We start from the raw sequence: 7971 nt of genomic DNA on the forward strand, positions 1-7971 counted from the left end.
GTTTTGGGGAGGGAAAGTGTTTAGGGTCGCGATGTTGGGGGAGATCTGATAAGGATATGGTTCAACAGAAACACGCCGCTCAAATTGGCGTTTTTAAGAATAACACGCCAACCTCAGTGGCGTTTTTATTAGTAAATACGCCTACTGCATTGGCGTTTTATTAATTAAACACGCCAACTACATTGGCGTTTTAGCTTAAAACACGCCAATGAAGTTGGCGTTTTTTACCGCCGCTGTATTTGGCGAAAATACACCTCCAATACGACGCGAAGATAAACGCCAATGAGGTTGGCGTTTTTACTAATAGAAACGCCAATGTGGTTGGCGTTTTTCCCATTTTTGGAATAGATAACAAAATGGGTACATTTACGTAATCTTTAGTGTAAAGTGCCCCATAAACCCGATTTTCCCAAACAACAGAGATCACGACTATCGCATGCCGTGCGTGCACTAGGTGATCAAACCACTATTATTATTATTGATGTTTATTGATTTTAATCAAATAAATTACTAGTAAAATAACCACATTTAAAAATAATTAAAATAAGTTTTCAGGTAGTACTATTTCCCTTTCTGCATCTTCAAAATCAATTTTGCACATTACCAATCTCATCGTATTCTCGGAAGGTTGTACTGTACACGAGCTAAAAGAGACTCCCTTCAGCTCCAAAAGATGAGGTGATTCAACATACTAGTAGTATTACATACATATATAATGTGATGCTGATGTGTATTCGTGGTTTATGCCTAGTTATATATATGGTTACATTTTGTGTTTTTGACATATTTGTAGATTCATTAGGTGGTTAAAAATACTCAATACCACAAAACTTTCCAAAAATTTGTTTTCTCCCACGAACTTTCAACTTACATATAATATCATGAACTTAAATAATTGTTGATTTTTTCTCATCAGTGACAAAATCCGGCTACATTTCATTAGTTGTTATTCCCTCCATCCGCGAATATGAGTCACGTTTTTCTATTTTAGTCCGTCCGTGAATAGGAGTTCCGGTTCACTTTTACGATAAATGATAATAGGGTCTCACATTCCAATAACTCATTTCACTCACATTCCATTTAAAACTAATACTCCATCCGTCCCAAGTTACTTGAGTCGTATTCCATTTCGGGTTGTCCCAAGTTACTTGAGTCATTTATCTTTTTGGCTAAAAATAAAACATTTAATCACACTTACTTTTTTCTTTCTTTCACTTTACCCTCTCCCCTCTCTCTTACTTTATTATTTCTTCTATTTTATTTAACTCACTAAACACAACTTTCTTAAATCCCCGCCGAAAAGAAATGCCTCAAGTAACGTGGGACGGAGGGAGTATATACAAGTGAGACTCATATTGCACTAGCTTTTTTCTACTCATTTTTCTTAACACTTCTTAAAACCCGTGTCGCTAAGAAATAAGACTCCTAACGGCTGACGGAGGGAGTACATCACAAAAGATATGGTTACAAAGTCCCTAGAAGTCAGATATGATTATCCAGCAGATCTGGTTACAAAGTCCCCAGAAATCACTATGGTTATTTCATTAGTGATGTGATTACAAAATCCTTAGAAGTTATATATGATTATCTATCTTATTTTATTGTAGTTGGATTTTGTAATCAATGGGAAAAATTCAACAACTATTTAAGTTTTTAATATTATATGCTAAGTTCAAGTTCGTGGAAAAAGAGCATTTTTAAATGTTTCGTGATATTAGGCACTAATATCCCTTAAAAAAAGTGGTTATATGAACGATCTTCCATGCTAAAAGATTCAACGAGGAATTACATGTAAGCCGGTTCAAATAATCATATACGCCTATAAATGAAAGACACAGTAGATAATTTAGGTGTCAAAAGATTTCAAATCTCGGCTATTTTGTGGTTAATTATCATACGTGCCCAAGAATGAAAGACAAATAAGACGAAGTCAAAGTGGAACATGACGAGGCTGCTACTACTGCAGTTGTAAAACTAATCGAAATGATCGAACAATAAAAAATTATCTTTGAGGAAAAAAGATGGAAGAAGATTTGAGAGAATTGTATTGGAATCTTTTATTGAACTCAAGAAGTAACTACAAGCGTATCTTTCTACAACGAACTCTCTAATCTATTTATACACATCATGAATCAAGTGAGTGAACAAGAGCTTCACTACTTAATCGGTTACAACCGCTATGAACTAAACATCAAACGGCTAGTAGCCGTTGAATTAGCTCGTAATTGATAACCGCCTCTAACTGCTACTTTCCTTCCTCCTTGATCAAGCTTTCTCCTTTCTCCTTGATCAAGTTGTTTCTTCTTTCTCCTTCTCTCCTTGATCAAGCTAACTCTCTTTGTTCCTTGATCAAGCTGCAGCTCCACCGTAGCTCATGCCTTGATCAGCCAATAATGCCAACAATCTCCACCTTGGCTGGTCATGGCTTGACGTTCTTAAAATTTCACAGTATGCAGACCAACGAGCCTGCAACAATATTGAAATTTTTCCTTGCTCAACGGTTTCGTAAGCATATCAGCAGGGCTGTGGGCTGTGTCAATCTTTATCACCCTAATCCTTCCACTCTCCACCTCATCCCTTATGAAGTGCAGCCTCACATCAATGTGTTTGTTGCGTTCATGAAACATTTGGTGCCTAGCAAGGCACAACGCTCCACTGTTATCACAATGCACTGCTACAGCTCTCTGTTGCACTCCAAATTCAGCTATGAGTCCAAGTAGCCACTTTGCTTCTTTCACTGCTGAAGTCAAGGACATATACTCAGCTTCAGTTGTTGATAAAGCAACCACACTTTACAGACTTGACTTCCAACATATGGCTGGTCCAAACAAAGTGAAAATGTAACCAGTCTGTGACCTTCTTGTTTCAATATTTGCAGCATAGTCTGAGTCACAATAGCCTACCAAGGGCTCCTTCTCAGCTCCACCAATATCAATGAACAATATGCCCAGCTTATCTGCACCTACAAGATATCTGAGTGTCCATTTAAGAGCACTCCAGTGTTGTCTGCCAAAATCTATCATATATCTGCTTGTCGTGCTTATAGCATGAGCTATGTCAGGTCTTGTACATATCATTAAGTACATCAAGCTGCCTACAATATTGGAGTAAGGCACCAACTCCATTTCTTTCTTCTCTTCATCTGTTTCAGCTCTCTGACTCTTTGACAACTTGAAATGCATAGCCATGGGTGTTGCTGTGCTTCTCATATTATCAACCCAGAACTTCTTTAGAGTTTTATGGATATAAGCAGTCTGGAACAGCCACAACTTCTTCTTCCTCTTATCTCTAATTATATCCATTCCAAGAATCCTACTCGCATTGCCAAGATCCTTCATCTCAAAATCTGACTTGAGCTGCTGTTTCACTTTCCTTATCTGTTCCATGTCAGGACCTGATATCAGCATATCATCTACATATAAAAGCAGATATATGGGTGCCTTGTCTTTCTGCTTCTTCACAAATACGCAACTATCATATAGTGATCTAGAAAAGCCCATATTTGACAAACTCTCACCAAACTTTAAGTACCATTGTCTGCTGGATTGTTTAAGACCATAAATGCTTTTCTTGAGCATACACACTTTATGCTCAGAACCAGGGACCTCAAAACCTTGTGGCTGAGCTATGTAAATAGTTTCCTCAAGGTCTCCATTCAGAAAAGCTGTCTTGACATCCATTTGCTCCAGCTCCCAACCCCTCTTAGCTGCATCTGCCAGTAGCACTCGAATGGAGTTGTGCTTTACAACTAGAGAATAGACTTCATTAAAATCTATCCCCTCTTCTTGGTTGAAGCCCTTTGCAACAAGTCTTGCTTTAAACCTGACTTTCTGAGCATCTGCAGATTCTATTTTCTTCTTGAATACCCATTTGCATCCAATAATCTTTCTGAATTCTGCCTTCTCAACCAAGATCCAGGTTTTTTTACTTATCAGAGAGTCAGCTTCCTCTTTCATTGCTTGGATCCATTGATTTCTCTCTGGTCCATTCACAGCCTCAGTATAGGAGCTAGGCTCTGTAGTCTCCATTTGTTCAGCTACATGTAGAGCATAATAGAGCATCTCATAGTCATCAAATCTTGCTGATGCCCTCACATTGGCTCTTCTTGGTCTGTCCCTAGCCTATTGATATTCTTGTTGACTGCCAGGTTGTTGCTGATCAGTAGGCTCATTCTCTTGATTTTCTTTAAATCCTCTACCTGCTTCATCAACTTCTATTCCTGCACCATCAGATGAAGCATCTTGCATCTCAATCAGTGGGGAATTATCATTACTTCCCTCAGTTGCTGCTCCAGCTGCATCTTCTTGACTTTTGCTGGACAGAAAAGGCATAGTTGTCTTCAAGAAAAACAACATCTCTACTGATCAACACTTTTTGCTTCCCAGGCTCTATGCACCAAAGCCTATATCCCTTAACTCCCTTCTGATAGCCTATCATGACACACTGCAGGGCTCTGGCATTCAATTTCCCTTGCTTTAAATGTGCAAATGCTTGCATCCAAAAGGCTTCAATCTGGAGTAATCAGGCTTTGAACCATACCATATCTCATCTGGTATTGAACCCCCTATGGCTGAGGAAGGACACTTGTTGATCAGGTAAGCTGCTGTGCTCACAGCTTCTGCCCAGAACTGCTTCCCAATCCCAGAAGATGACAGCAGACACCTCACCCTTTCCAGCAGTGTGCGGTTCATCCTCTCTGCGACACCATTCTGCTGTGGATTAGCAGGAACGGTTCTATGCCTCCTAATCCCTTTATCCTTGGAGAATGTATCAAATTCCTTTGGCAAATACTCCAAGCCATTGTCAGTTCTAAGCACTTTAGGAACTCTGCCTTTTTCAGTCTCCATCTCCCTGCACGAGTTCTTAAATGTGTGGAAAGCCTCTGATTTCTCCTTCAAGATATAGACCCATACTTTTCTTGACAAATCATCTATGACAGACATGTAATACTTTCCTCCACCAAGACTCTTGACTGGAGATGGGCCCCACAAATTCGAATGAATATAATCAAGAGGAGAAGTAGAAGAGTGATTACCTGCTAGAAATGAAATTTTCTTTGGTTTTCCAAGCAAGCAATCTTCACATTTCCCCATCCTTTCTTGGCTGCTTACTCCAATCATTTGCTTCTTTATTAATGCTTTCAAAGTCCCTTCAGCAGGATGCCCCAGCCTTAGGTGTCACCTTCTCATATCATTTATTACAGCAACAAGGGATTCTCCAGAAATCACAGTAGCTTGAAGATAATATAGGCTGCCTGCTCTGTGAGCCACCATTTTTACTTGTTGATTTTTGCAGACCTTCATCTCTCCATTTTCAGAGATAAACGAATAACCCTTTCTTTCAAGAGTACCAAGAGACACAAGATTTCTCTTTACTTCTAGGATATACCTGACCTCTGAGAGAATCTTCACAGTTCCATCATTTAATCTCAGCTTTATGTTGCCAATGCCCTTGATGTTGCAGGCTTTGTTATTTCCTAGTAACACAGATCCATCATAATGAACAAGATCATGAAACCAGTCTAGATTTGGGCATATGTGGAATGAGCAGCCTAAGTCCATTATCCAAGAACCTCTTTCAATTCTGTCCATCACATTCATGACTTCAGCAGCATCTTCTCCATAACTGCTGATCACATTTGTGTGAGACTTGTTTTATAAGGCTAGCTTCTTTTTCCAGCCGAAACAATCCTTCTTCAAATGCCCTGGTTCCTTGCACCAGTGGCAAGATCTAGTTTCTTTCATCCCAGAGCTATCAGGCTTAGTCTGCACAGCCCTCTTCTTGAATTTCTTTTTGTTCCACTTCTTGATGTTGAGTGACTCAGGCTGAGACTCAGAATTTCTTGAACTGCCTCTCTGCAATTCTTTAGCCATGAGTGTTGAATACACCTCATTATAGGTGATAGCTTTGTCTCTTCCATAGAGAATAGCATCTCTCAATTGATCATAGGAGCTAGGCAAGGCATTGAGAACCAAGATAGCCTTATCCTCATCATTGATCTTGACATCAACACCTTCAAGATCATCAACACTTTTCGAGAAATCCTCCAACTGCTCCACAATCGACCTATCCTCTGAAAAACTATATGAATAGAGTCTTCTTTTCATATACAAGTGGTTAGTCAAAGACTTGGCCAAGTAGACATCATCAAGCCTCTTCAAAATACCAGATGCAGTGGTCTCACCTTGAACTTCGCGCAACACTTTGTCTCCCAGACATAAAATGACCGTACTATGAGCTTTCAACTGCATCTCATCGAATTTTGCTTGAGCTTTCTCATCTAGTGCAGGAGCCTTTCCCTTCCCATCTGATTCAGTCGAAGTCAGAACTGCAGCCAGGCCTTGCTGCACCAGAACCACCCTCATCTTCATTTTCCATAAGCCATAATCGTTCTTTCCTGAAAACTTCTCTGCCTCGAGCCTTGCTGCCATTGTTGCAGTTACTTTGATCAATCAATCGCCCTTCCCACAGACGGCGCCAATTGTAGTAAAACTAAGCGAAATGATCGAACAAGAACAAGATATCTTTGAGGGAAGAAGATGGAAGAAGATTTGAGAGAATTGTATTGGAATCTTTTATTGAACTCAAGAAGTAACTACAAGCGTATCTTTCTACAACGAACTCTCTAATCTATTTTATACACATCATGAATCAAGTGAGTGAACAAGAGTTTCACTACTTAATCGGTTACAACCGCTATGAACTAAACATCAAACGACTAGTAGCCGTTGAATTAGCTCGTAATTGATAACCGCCTCTAACGACTACTTTCCCTCCTCCTTGATCAAGCTTTCTTCTTTCTCCTTGATCAAGTTGTTTCTTCTTTCTCCTTCTCTCCTTGATCAAGCTATCTCTCTTTGTTCCTTGATCAAGTTGCAGCTTCACCGTAGCTCATGCCTTGATCAGCCAATAATGCCAACAACTACTATTACTGCCTGGTCTAATTTCATATAGTAATGATAACATATAGACATGCAAATATTCTAGATACGGAAAGATTTTCAAAGTTGATTGATTTTGCATTATTCTGTTTGATGTAATACAAATAATCATGAAGCAGTCATGTGCAATGTCACTAGTGATGAATAGAAGCCATCTCTAATACTAATGAGATACTCATGCTTCCCTTTCTCTCAACAATCACTCCATTCTTCACCACAGCTATAGCATCAACATTCTTGATCGTGGATAGCCCGTGCGCCACGACCACCACCATCACTCGATCAAGGGCATCTTGAACCACTCTCTCAAACTCTGCATCTAACGCGCTTGTCGCCTCGTCTAGAAGAAGTATCTTGGGGGATTTCACAGTGGCCCGTGCTATGGCGATCCTCTGCTTCTGCCCACCCGACAGCTGGACTCCTCGCTCGCCCACCATGGTGTCGTACCCTTGTTGTAGTCCGCTGTGGGCGTTTGCTAGCCATGATCTCGGCCTCCGTGGCGTTCCCTCCCTTGCCATATGCTATGTTGTCTCTGATTGTTCCACTGAATAGGACTGGCTCTTGGCTCACTAGCCCCATTTGCTGCCTCAACCATTTTAGATTCAAGTTCTGAATATCAACTCCGTCAACGGTGATCATGCCTGAGTTAGGATTGTAGAATCTCTGAAGCAGGCCGATCACCGTTGATTTCCCACTTCCACTCTCCCCCACAAGTGCCACTGTCTGCCAAACTAAATCATATATTAGGCAACCAACACATAGAGAAGGTACTCCTGTTCCATAGTAGTGGAGACATTTCTTTTCGACAGAGAGATTAAGAAAAATTGTGTTAAGTAAATGAAGCATAAATTAGGAAATGAAAAAGGTAGAGAGATGAAGAGAGAATAAAGTAAGAGAGAGTAAAGTAAGTAAGAAGAAATTACTAAAAAAAATAACTCCTCTACCATGGAACGTACCAAAATGGAAAAATGTAACTACTATGGAACGGAGAGAGTATAAAGTATTTGCACTAAATGTATAATACCATCAT

General features: G+C 39.9%; 1 pseudogene; it reads right to left on the reverse strand.

Annotated features, from left to right (window-relative positions):
• Positions 1-7049: 7049 nt before the first annotated feature.
• Positions 7050-7971, reverse strand: LOC121741166 (annotated as a pseudogene).

The sequence above is a fragment of the Salvia splendens genome, chromosome 1 (assembly GCF_004379255.2).
Source record: "Salvia splendens isolate huo1 chromosome 1, SspV2, whole genome shotgun sequence".
In the NCBI taxonomy this organism is placed as follows: domain Eukaryota; kingdom Viridiplantae; phylum Streptophyta; class Magnoliopsida; order Lamiales; family Lamiaceae; genus Salvia; species Salvia splendens.